The sequence below is a fragment of the Morone saxatilis genome, unplaced genomic scaffold (genome assembly GCF_004916995.1).
Source record: "Morone saxatilis isolate NCDOM2014 unplaced genomic scaffold, NCSU_SB_2.0 Contig16, whole genome shotgun sequence".
In the NCBI taxonomy this organism is placed as follows: Eukaryota; Metazoa; Chordata; class Actinopteri; family Moronidae; genus Morone; species Morone saxatilis.
The window spans coordinates 1,873,649-1,886,485 of NW_023339718.1; positions in this window are offsets into that span (position 1 = coordinate 1,873,649).

The window sequence follows — 12,837 nt, forward strand, 5'->3', positions numbered from 1 at the left end:
TGCTCAGAATTAATTCATTTATTTAAATAAATAATTTGTTTAAGTATCGAAGTGCATGACAATGGAGCAGCAAAGTACAATGAAGCCAAACACGTGTATTATTTACACGTACATAAGAATAAAGAAAAAGACTATAGAATTGTTCATTCAATACCCAATCATTGTAAAGGCATATTCATCTGAGTCAGCTGCATGCTCCGGTTTCTGCACAGCCTTGTCTCGCAAAGCCTCATGAGCTTCCCTTTATATGTCTTAAACAAGAGTGAAAAAAGAGCTCTCATTATTTTAGTGAGTATGTATGAATGGGTCGCAGTGTTCATTCTTCTTAAATGGCTGATTCAGTGTCAGGTTGAGGATCCTATCGTCAATGTGACACTGAGAGGGACCATTTTCCTTTGGAAAGCTGAAGATTCCTTCAGATAATATCTTATTGTTTGCTCATCTCTGTGCTCTCAATGACCTGCCTGTCCTCAGGGCCTGCCTGTAATCAGATTCAGCCAGCAGCAGAGGTAGCAGTTTGGGTCTTGTGCAGCAGGGGCCTTGTGTTCTGAGTTTGTCTACTTGGAGAGGCCATTTATCAGCATGAGGTTTTCAGACACAGTCAAGCCCACACTTTGTTGGCTTGAAGCCTCAGTTCACAAAGCCTCCCACAGTCACCCTACTGTAGTTTCCTCTGAAATCTCAAATCACATTGGTTTGCTCGCTACTGTGTACTTTAAACCTATGGGGTTTAGAGGTTTAGAGTTGACAGATGCACTAGTGAGCCCTAAAGTTTTGGGGGTGATGCTACCTTGTAAATGTTCAAAGCAATAAGCAAGCAATGTCTTTGTTTCTATTAAGCAACATATATATATCACTGACCTGTGTGGGGAATTTCCCACCTATATCCAGAAGTTGAGTTTTTAGTTACAGGACTGGTGCCCCAAGTTCTGAATTGATGTATGAGCCAAGGTGTGAATGTGTCAGAACTGGGATGATATGGGTGGGGGTGGGAGCTTAGTTGACCTGTCTCATGAGGAAAATAGCCTATAGTGCTGTTATTTGAAACCATGGACTCAGCAGACTCCAGTGATCCGTCTTTTTGGTCACATGAATTAGTAGAAGTTTTATTGTATAACAGAGAGCATTCCACTTATTGTGGCAATTATGTTAAAGCTGCGTCTGAGCTTAAGCATATTCCTCTCGGTGGCACTTTTCCCATGGTTACCACGACAAAGCACATATGCTCACTGTCATTTTCAAAATTAACTTAAATGGATCTTGCTAATGTCTGAATTATCCAATAAAAGCACAACCAATTAATGCTGAGCACAAGCTGGGCTCACAATCCCCAGAGGTGTTCTACCTTCGGTCAGTGTATTAGCTTTCTGAGGGCTCTCCTATGGAACAAAGATCCATTGTTCCTGCATACTAAGAGATATTTGTTCACTCCTTGTATCAATGGTCTTGATTTGATTATACACTCAGGCAATATGTGCAGGCAGCGCTCATGTTTGCAGTGAAGTCAGCACTCTGCACAATCAAATAATTCTTGAGCTAAGCAACTGGAAAAAAGGGTCATTATGTATGGAGCAATCAGTGTTTCATGGCTCATTTCCTTAGCTGTGATTTGATTTTGCTTGTCAGTGTTAACATGGCCTTTGACCTAGAAATTCTCTGAATTATTCCTTATATCGTCCTTCTGCTTTCTTTTATCAGTATCAGTGTGTTTTACAACTTGGATCAATAACTAAAAGTCCATTATAAAAGCTTTCTGTATCTTCCCCCCTGTCTTCTTCTCGTGTTTTGGGCAGTAAAACAAGCTGGTGACTGCATGTTTTTTTTGGCTTACAAGGTTTAAATGATGCAATCATATAAACATTTATGGCTTCAAGGATGTGCTTATTAAAATGCATTATATGCTTTTACTGTGGCTGCAGAGAACTCTGCAGGTTTTATTTTGGCTTAATTGCATAGTTGGTTACGGGATGTCTTGTTTACAAGCAGGGGTCCTAGCACAAAAATAATGCTTCATTTTAGTGTTTTCAGAAAACAAACCTCCTTAAAGCGACAGACTGAGTGATGACTTGTTTGCTGACAGTTTTTCAAAGTAGTATCAAAAATACAAAAACTAAATTTGAGTAATTTTTAAAGTGTTGTTTAAACGCATGTTAAACTATATGCATCAGATTAAAAAGCTTATCATATGTTTTGCATGTAATATTCTAACTGGGAAAGTGCATTCAACCATCTGAGAAATGTGCTGAATTAAATGTCAAAGATTTTAGTCTGAAGTGAAAAATAACAGAAAAAGCTATCATGAAATGGAAAAACTCAAGTAAAACCAGTACTCCAAACTGCACTTACGTAAAGTTCCTGTCCAAATACGCTTTACTTTCCACATTTGGATTAAAACAATATTACTAAACATTATAACAGCAAGCATGAGTTATGGATTCATCATCTCCAAAATGATTCATGACTTATTTTTTTAATTCCTCTCTGATTATCAGGATTTAATGCCTCTCCAGAGAGAGCAACAAAAATGAGCTCAGATCCCGTCCCCTGTGTCTATCACCTCTGATCCACCCTTATCAGATGTGCATCATGTGGAGCACAGGCACAAACCACACATATAGTCATAAAGAACCAGTAATCCTTTGGGGTTAAGCACTTAAAGAGCAATCCCCAGAGCCCTCTGTGTCTCTGTGTTGCACCACACTTCTGGCACGGTGATTGACAGCTCTGGAAACTGTTTGACTGTGCTGCTCTTGCAATGAGTAGTCTCCAGAGCATAGGTAATAACTAGTCTGGAGTGTTGACTAATACATTTAGCGGTGACTCTCCGTAATCAAATGTGTTCCAGCTGTTTGAGTTCTGATGACAATTTCAGGTTTTCCCAGTTTCCCAGCTTCCTTGAGAGACAAAGGAGGGATTTCCTCTGAAACAGACAGGCAGTGGCAGCACCAACAAATGACTTGGTACTGTTATCAAATAGAAACTCTGACTAAATATAAACTTATCATCTGCTGCCTGAGCCAGTGCAGAAATTAAGGAGAAAGTAACATTTGAAACAATGTGTACAGGTTTTCTACAGGCTGTGTCCTGGGACAAGAGAGTCAATTCACATCAAAAATACAATAAAAGAAATAAAAAGTGTCCTTTTAATTAAAGCATGATAATATTTTGTGACTTAGGTCAAAAGGAAATATCATCTTTGCACCTTTCTTACACATGCACACCATCTCCTCAGAAGATATGGGAGATTTGAATATAAATGTTGCTACACAGAGGTATTAAAGCTGGCACCTGTTGCTTGACAGGACTGTGAAGAGATGTGTAGTTCTGTGATTGTGTGTAAATGTAAGTGAGTGGGACATGGGGGGGCTGTCCATCCTGCTGCACAATAAACAGTTTGTTTCCCAGGAGCACCCCTCATGTTCCTGTTGTTGGCTCCATCGCTGCTCACTGGGAAACGTCCTGGCCTCTATTGTCCAGGAGGTCGGGGGTCACAGGATGCTCCTAAAGGCCCGAAAGGGGAGGTAAGAGGTTTGATAGTAAGACATGATAAAGAGCCCCCCCCCGTCCTCCACAAATGCACCCCTTAAAAAACAAAACATCAAGATTGCTTCTTTTTTCCCTCTCTTGTCACACCGTCTTTTATTCGAAATCCCAGTCACTATCAAGAGTTTCAGGAAATGAAATCCGGACAATGCTCCGACTGACTATTTCATATTGAACATCCTGATTGCCGTTTAGTATGTTCTTCATGTGTAGAGCTCTGTTCCTTGCGTGCGTTCATTGCATATCTTTAATGGAGTACGTAGTCCACAAGCTTTCCCATAGAAAAATGGGAAATTCAATCTGAGCAGCTAACAGAGGGTAAGGGATATCATTAAAGAAGAAAAAAAAAGCCAAGAAAGGAGTGGTTGTATTGTACTGTTTTCAAGACACAAATGTTATACTTTAACCACAGACAGAGCTTAAACACTGGCTGTGACTATAGTGCAGATACATGCGTCTGATTGCAGTGACCTTTTAAACAGCATAGCGCATAAACACCCATATAAATGCTGTTTTTGCAGGCCGATTAAATATGTCGCCTCATAACAGCAGACGTTTATGATAGTTAAACAGAGACACCAGGCTGCCATAATGGAAACTTCTTGCACCTCTCCTAAGACTACATACAAACTCAATTTGAGTTTTTGTGTCTGCGTCAAACGGCATCCATGCAATATTTCCTGTGAAATTAATTTATTAAGGCTTTTGAGCAATAGTCTTATTTTTTTATTGCAATGGAAAGAGCTCTGGGGCCTGTGCCTCAGTGTACCGGAGGAATGGAATGAGTAGACATGCTATTCTCTGGACATTCACAGGGACACATTTATCTTTTTTATGGAGCAAAGCTAACAGGAGCTTTGAACAATATTCCAGATGTTTGTTGCACTGAATTTTATCAGCCTAATACTAATGGACTGATATCCACAGCACCTCGAGAGCAACAAAAAGGCTGTGAATCCTTTATGTTAGTATCTGTCCCCAAAGTAATATAGTTTCTTTGCATCTATGTATCACATTTGATGTTGTGCAAACAGATAACTAAAATATATAAAATATCAACTGTTTTTCACATTCGTAGGTAAAACATTTTCCAGACTTAATTATTGCATATAGGCGGATGGAGGAAGAAGTATTTAAATCTTTTACTTGGGTAAACATTGCAACAGCACTGTAAAAATACACCATTATAAGTACTGCCCTGTATTTAATCTTCAAATTTTACTTAAAGCAGCTATAATTTATTAATTTATATTTTTAGAATCATGCAACAATTTGACAATATTAAAATGATTATCACCTCAGTGCAGATTTTCTTCTATTTTTATTCACTCTCACCGCTCTCATACTTTTCTGCAAACCCAGCAGGTGGCTGTTTCCAGCTGAAAAACTCTTAAACTCACAAACACAAACATGATGAGCACAGTGGAGCAGCTAGAAGAGAGTGAAGATTGGACTCGGAAACACAATTCCAAATGAAAGATAATGTTGTCAATATTGCGTAGCACAGTATTATGTACAAAAAGTATCTGTTACACAGTTAAACAGCCACAGTAGTTGTTGTATTGTTATATATCTTATTGATTTATTACTGGGGAAGTAGCATTAACCATTTTAAGGGGTAGTTTAATTTGTAACAAAATGTCATATTTCATAAGTTAAGATAAGGTGATCAAATGTTTTGCATATAAAATGTTAATCAGTAAAGTAACTACAACTGCCAAATAAATGTGATGTATCAGAGCAAAGAAGTACAAAATGTACCTCTAAAAGTTAGTGGAGAAAAAGTATAAAATGACACTATAAAAAAGAAGCACTAAGTAAAAAGTACCTCAAATTTGAACTCAAGTACAGTACTTAATTGTAAATGTACTTGTTACATTCCACCACTGCCTAATTGTTCTTTGTCTTGCTATTGTACGTCTGAAGACTTGTAGTGTCTGAAGTAAGATGAGGAGTTAATAAAGGTAACATGAGAGACAATAGCTGCAGCACATGGCCATCTTCACTTTTCAACCACAGGCAATTATGAATATAATGCTCACAGTTTGAGTTACATGTTATGAATCTTCCTGGAGGCCTGACCCTCACCTCATCTCGCCCTGTCATATCAGGTTAGGAGTTGTACTAGAGGAGGGACGTGACAGCTGGAAATGGTTTGAGGCTCTCTGGATAGTTTGTTTTCAGACCACGCTGCAGGGAATGTATGAGAGACACGTGTAGGTTAGCCTTTGGCTGTAGTGCTTATGTGCCTCGCGGTGATAAAACTGTTACTGTGAATGATATCACTGTAAAAATCTGCACTGCAGCATATTTAGTTTGCTCTTAGTGTTCTCTCTAAGTGTGACAGGCTGATCGGAGCTGTCCAGGTAACCCAGTAATGTGTCACTATCTGAGTTAATTAGACTCCTCTGTGCTTTGAGCACTTTGACCTATTGGGGATTCATTTCCTGGCCTGTTGTGTTTCTAAGTCTGCAAGTGGGGTTCTGGCATAATTTGCGTTCTCACTTCCCAATCCTTCTCAGATGGTGGGGTGCTTTTCCTTTCTTTATGACCAAATAAATCTGACTGGTGCCAAAGAGAAAAAAAATGGGATTAAAATTCCCCTTTCGCTGTCTTGAGGAGCCCAGCTGCACTGCACTGTTTGTTTTCCACAGCACGGTGCAGCTGCAGAGTCGAGCATTATAGAGAGGTGGGCCAAAGCAAAACAGAAATGACTTATTTTTATTGGCACGTACCTTCCCATTCACAGAGTGATAATTGTATTGTGGAATTAGAAAGCAAGAACAACAGTCTGGTTAAGATAATTTTAATGTGGTTAAACATGCTTTTTGTTTTCCTGTAATATCTTCAAGGTGGTTTTCTTCACTCGGAGGATTTCTACAGTAGCTCTTACTCTCACAACTAAATTCTCCTTTCTCACCAGTCTATTTAAGAAGACACACTGTACTAGCAGCCCTTACTGTATGACATTGAAGCGCATGAGTGGCAACACAAATAGTGACCGTCGCCAGAACAGAAGCAATGATAGTAACCTATATGGTTCAGAGATGGTGTAAACTCTGCAGAGCGACATGTACAGTGGTTTAAAAAAAGGCTGCAATTATTTAACTGACATACAGTGTCTATTTTAACGACCACATGAGCAGCTCACAGAAGAAGGAATGAGCTGCAGAGACAGAGGTGTTGATGCACATAGAGATAGCACAGGAAGAAATGTGGTGCAGCAGGTAATACATGTCTGTGAGCAATATTATCTGGGCTATGGCACTGTTCAGATGATTCTCTGTAAATAACATCTGAATGCAAATGAGCGTGACTGCCCAGCAGGTTTATGAACGCTCGCTCTCTCAGCTGAATGTGGCCACTCAATACCTGCCTTAACCTTGGAACAAAGTTCACATAAGAAGAGAGCATGCTGGGTTTTGTGCTTTACTTAATTATCTGCCTCATCTCATGCCATTTCTCTTGGAATTCTTTGCACAAACAGTCCGCTACAATCATGTCCATTTTCAGTTCTTAGAGTTCGGATGCGCCTGATCAGCATGACGCAGTTCCCTGCAAAGAGTACACTGCCAGCAATTTACTAACAGCAAAACATGGCACCTATTTTACCCTCTGAATTAATAGCAACATTAAAAGTACTAGGAAAATAGATTTTCTCTTGCCAAGGGAGTACCTACTCCCTCACAGCCTAGACACAAGAACACATTTTATCCCAAATTAACAAAGCCCTTATAAATGATCTAATTGAATGTAAATGTATTACATAATTTAAACCCAAATCAACATAGATGAGTTTTGCAAGACATGCCAGATGTCAGTCTTCTCCCCTTATGTCCAAAAATACAAGTTAAATTGTATAGACACAAGGAATGCAACACATACAAAAATACAAACCTTCTTTTTCTCCACGGCAACCCTGCACCCGTGATTGTGCACACTCTACCAGCTGTAGACATTCAAGTATGAGGCAACCACCAGCAGAAGGTTGTGCAGTAATTCTATGGAAGAAAGATTTACGCACTAACATATAAAGATGATGGTTTCCAGACCCGGTGCATTATTCTGACTGTGTGCTGGACATGGTCATTCTATAGCTAGAGAGGGTGAAAAAAAAAGAACCAAAAAGACAACACTAATAATAAGTAATCCATGTGAAAAACAAAAGTCCTCATACACTGGGAATAACTTTATCATCTCCTGTGGATACACACAGACAAAAGCCAGCAAGGACGCTAAAAATATGCAGAAGACTTGTGGTGCAGTTTCCCAAGGCCAGAGAAAGGAAATAGACTGACAGTTTCTCCCTGACCCCTTTACTACCCCCCTGTAACCTCCTAACAACCCCCACGGGGGATCCTGTCTCTATGTGTAAAACAGACAGTCAAAAAGCATCCTGGAAACTTTAGAGCCACGAAAACAAGGGGGCATGAGGAAGTCCAATAAGCTTGTATGTGGAGGGCTCAGTCAAGAGATAATCTCGAGGCCACACAGACCAGGCGCCAAGCCCATAGAGCCTAAAAGCTCCGTGGCGCAGCAGAGCAGCGTGGTCATTGTTGTCTTTGGAAAGTAAGTAAGCAGCTTCAGCAAGGCCAGTAGTGTGAAAGCCACCTCTCTTCTTGAGTGTCTGCTCCAGACCCTGTTGTTGACATACAGGGCAGGTGCAGCTGCTCTCTACAACTGCATCAAGTAGAACCCCCTTAAAAACACACACACACACATACACACACACATAGAGCTTGGCTGTCACAAGACAGGGTTATATGGACAAAGACAAATCTACCATTTTCTTTAATATCTCTGCAACAATCAGCGAGGCACTGCTGAGTTAACACAGGGCCCACAGAGATGAAAACAATGGCTGGATTCTTCTGGCTTGAAGATGGCTATGGGAAATGGCAGGGATGCCAGGGCTGATAAGTGACCGAGAGGCTCAAGTTACTTCCAGCTGTCTGCAGCCATGCATGCCTCTGCGGAATGTATGGTTCACACATAATGCAAACCATTTCATTTGCTTAATGCTCATGAAAAATCTGGCGGACATATTAAATAAAGTCAACAGCCTCTCACTTGGGCAGGGTTTACATCACAGGAAAGAATCTCCAATCCTCCGAGGAGCGGCGCAGTGCGTCCTCAGCTGAGAAAACACAGACAGTTGAAAACTGTGACCTTGCGAGATAATGTTAACTGGATCAATAAAACCAGGCGATAGCAGAAATCCTAAAGCATCTGGATAGAGTCTGACTCAGGCTTGGTGGACAATTATGGCATTCGCAGAGCTGTGCATAGTAAATAGTGTCCACGCGGACCAGTTGGCATTGTTGGCTGTGCTTGTTTTTTTCCCTAAACCATAAAAGACAAATTTCCATATAGACACAGCAAAATAAAGACTATATTTGTCTTCTTGTAATTAAAATGACGGGAAATTAAAGTAAATATAAAATAAGGCCTGTAAAAGGTTAATAGTATTTAATACAGGCTGTATTTTTGTGCTGTAAAGCGAGTTACACTGAAAAACTAGCGCCACGCTGCATTAGCATCACCTCAATACCAGTGAGGGCCTCTTCCTGTCCATTTGGAAAATATAAGTACATTTTCAAGCTGCTGCACACTCTAAAAGGAGAGTGCTTTTGGCAGGCTTTGAAGTTCTCAGAAATAATGCTCCTTAAAAGCATCCCCTGCAATACAGAAAAACACGAACATGTATTTCGGTAAAGAGGCGTGAGCGAGCACTTCTTAGCAACCATGTAAATCCACGCTGGAGGACTTGGACATGTTTGATGTCTTTCAAGTCTTATAATGTTACACTCTTTGTAGTAGCATTGATTAGCCTTTGCTAAGGCAATAGTCATTCATTCATTCACTCATTCCCTCATTCATTCATTATCTTTACTGGAGTCTGTCTGAGGCACCAGGCAGAAATGTGGTTATTCAGTCTGTATTTCACTGAATTACATGTTGTCACAATTCTAGTCTGACATATAGAAATAAACAACACTTATTGCATTAAAGTAAGATGCCTTCATTAAGTATTCTTTCTGCACATGAACAGTCTTGTCTTGAAAACAGGAGCCTTCTGGAAAAGGATACTACAAATGCAACAAAACACCAGTAAGAAGGAGAAAGGCAGGAATAAAACTTTCTTTTTTCCTTTCTTCCCATCTCTGCGCAGTTTAGTGTTACAGTCTTTCAGTTACACCCTTTAGGCAGTAAAAACTGTCATCTAATCATATCCTCACAGTCTTAAATGCCATATACGCCCATACCAGCCTGGAAAGGGAACCTTTCTGTGGATTAAAACGGATATGAGGTTATTTTTGTAAGATCCATGATTGCATGAGGCACTCCCATCCAGACTTAGGGTGATGACTGAGGAGGTGAGCTAATATGGTACAGCGGTGATGCAAACAAGTTGTGTAAGTTCATCTGGATCCTGCCCTTTGGTTGAAAAGACAAATGTTTTGTCTTATAAATCTGTTGATCCATCTGTGATGTCTGAAAGAAAGTTTGTGCACACTCGATGTTTGTATAATGGGGTCCAATGATCAAAAAAAGATTTCAAGATGTTCAAAAAATGATAAATCAACACCACTGATGGATACTGAATGATTTAAAACCCTTTAATCTGTCTTTTTTTGATAAAAACACCAGAACACAGGTGGACAACAATATGTTTAACATATTATGATGATATAAACATGATGTTATGTGAATAGCAGCATCATAAATATAAAGATATGAGACCACATCTATTATTATCGTTGTTTTGCTCCATCTCCCGAAATTCAATCTCTACAAAACCAAATGGAGACATTCTGGAGAGCTTGTTGGATTAATAAAAGAACATGACTTGGGTACACTTCAAAGACAATAAAGTTGGACCTAAATCTCCTAAAGTGAGATAGATGGAAGCAGCGGTAACACATTGTGTGATCTGACATGTCCTCCGCACACTTTAACTAGCATTATTAGAGAGCTTGACAGGGCGGGTTTGGCCTGGCAAGACATGTTGGACACACTGCAGCAGATCAGAGGGAAGACAAGGGAAATGCTATAACACCTCTGAAACAGTGAGGCGAAAACCTGATGAGGGGATGGGAATTACTGCTGAATTAAGCACCACTTTGATTGGAAACTGATTGACCGATGGTTGGCAAAACATGAAAGAATGACCTTGAATTCTCCAAAGCGAGTATGGATTGGCTCACAGCATCTCTCCCCCCCCCTCTCTCCTGCCCACTCTCACTGTCTCTCAACACACACACACACAGCACCACGCAAACACACATCACAGGGAAAAACACATACATGGGTATCGACACACACGAGTGCTCCATCTCTGCTTTTTCGTACTCTCTTCAGTGGGGGGGGGGGAATGAACACACAGTCACGTACGACAAGCCAGAGTTGAGAGAGCAACTTCAAAGTAAGGCAGATGCAGGGACAGCACCCTCTGAATAAATTTTCTGGCCACCAGTCGATCTGCCCCCAGGCTAAGATTGTGGCTGTTCGCATCTCTCCTGACCCCTCATCAACTCCCAGTTAAAACCAATCCGACTCTAACAAGACAGTCGTAGAGAGAGGGGAGGGAGACTTATAGGTAAATATAGAGGAGGTTAAAAAAATCTTCTTTCAGGTGTTGCAGATGTAAGGAAATTTTTTTTGTCTGTTTTTTAAAGCGAAAGCAGAAGTACAGCGTGCTTTGATGAATAAATCCGTGTAAGGGGATTCATAACAACACAAAACACATGAAAGATACCTAAAATGTATAATTTGGTAATCATAGATGTGTGATTATGTCCACAAAATAATCATCACAATCATTTTTCTAGCAGCAATCACTTAATGTGCTTTATTTTCATGCCAGCAACCATTCTGTAACAATACCTTTTGTTTTTGAAATGGTGGCTTTCTCACTTTGGAATAAAACATTTCAGATACACTGTATTTTTTTTTAATTTATCACATTAGTGTTATATCTCACTGTGCTGTTACAGCTTACTGCGAACAACAGTCAACTTACTGCATGCCAACGGAGCTTAATAGCACCCTGTTGAAACTTAGACATGTGTGAGAAGTGTCAGTATTTAAGAGATATTCCTCTTCTGCAACTGCTTATGAATGTCATTATTATTTTTCTGTGTTGACTTGTTTTAATATTTGATTTCTTTATTAATCATTCATGAGGCTATGGTGCATGAGCACTGAATATTTGTAATTACACCTGCTGGGACGTGCACAGTCCGTTATATCTCTGACATGTGGTACGTTTAGGAAAAAAAATCTGCATTTTCTCTATTTTGTTTTGGTTTTGGGTATATAAAACTACATTGTGGGTCAGTGTCACACTACAGGGTTGCATCATAAATCTGGATGAACAAAATGAACATCTTGTCTGAGCATCATTTTGAAAATGCATTCTCTGCATATTGTTGCCCAGGATAACAATGATATGTACCCTGAGGGCAAATATTCACCTGTGTGTGTGCGTACAAACATGTATTTCTGTGTACAAGAAAACCACTAACAACCCGGTGTGCAATTCATGGAAGATGCAGTATGCAACTGTAGCCTATGTATGTTTCTTTTAACCGCATACAAATACACACACTGACGTGCACGCACACACAAACACCCAGGAGGAGTGAGGATCTAATGAGGCCCGTGGAGACACTGCTGAATTGTCAGTCAACTCTCAGCTTGCTGACATGCGGCCCACAACATCAATGACTTCTTTTCTCAAACAGGGAAAGCCTGTCGAATTGCATCAGACGTAAAAAGAAGTCTTCGGACTTGGACTGAGAAAAGTGAAAATAGGACGGGTTAAAGAAATGCTCTAAGAGAACTTAACTTATATGTGTTACACCTTGGAACTTTCCTGCAACTTTCAGCGCTTTGTGAGCAAACGGCACACGTCTTTGTCATGCATTTAAAAACACATCTCCAAGTCACGATTAAGATTTATGTTCAGGAACAAAGAAAAAAATAGTTGTAACCACTTCCCTTGTTCTTCCAGGACTGCTTGCAAAACCGGGCCTCCAATCCTGTTCCTCAAATTAACACAATGGGGGCATGTCTTTCAGTCTAGAGAGAGAGAGAGAGAGAAAAGGCTTGTCCTGTCATAGGAGGCCTGGATGTTCAGAGGCGTGTTGCCTCACTCTGTCGTGCCTACAGTTGTGCCATAATGGGCCACGCTTGCTTATCCCAGGTGTTATTGTCTTTTCCCAGCGCATTGTCTCAGGACACACAGACATGCAATTTACATGGCAGTGTGTAATTATGACTTTCTCGCTG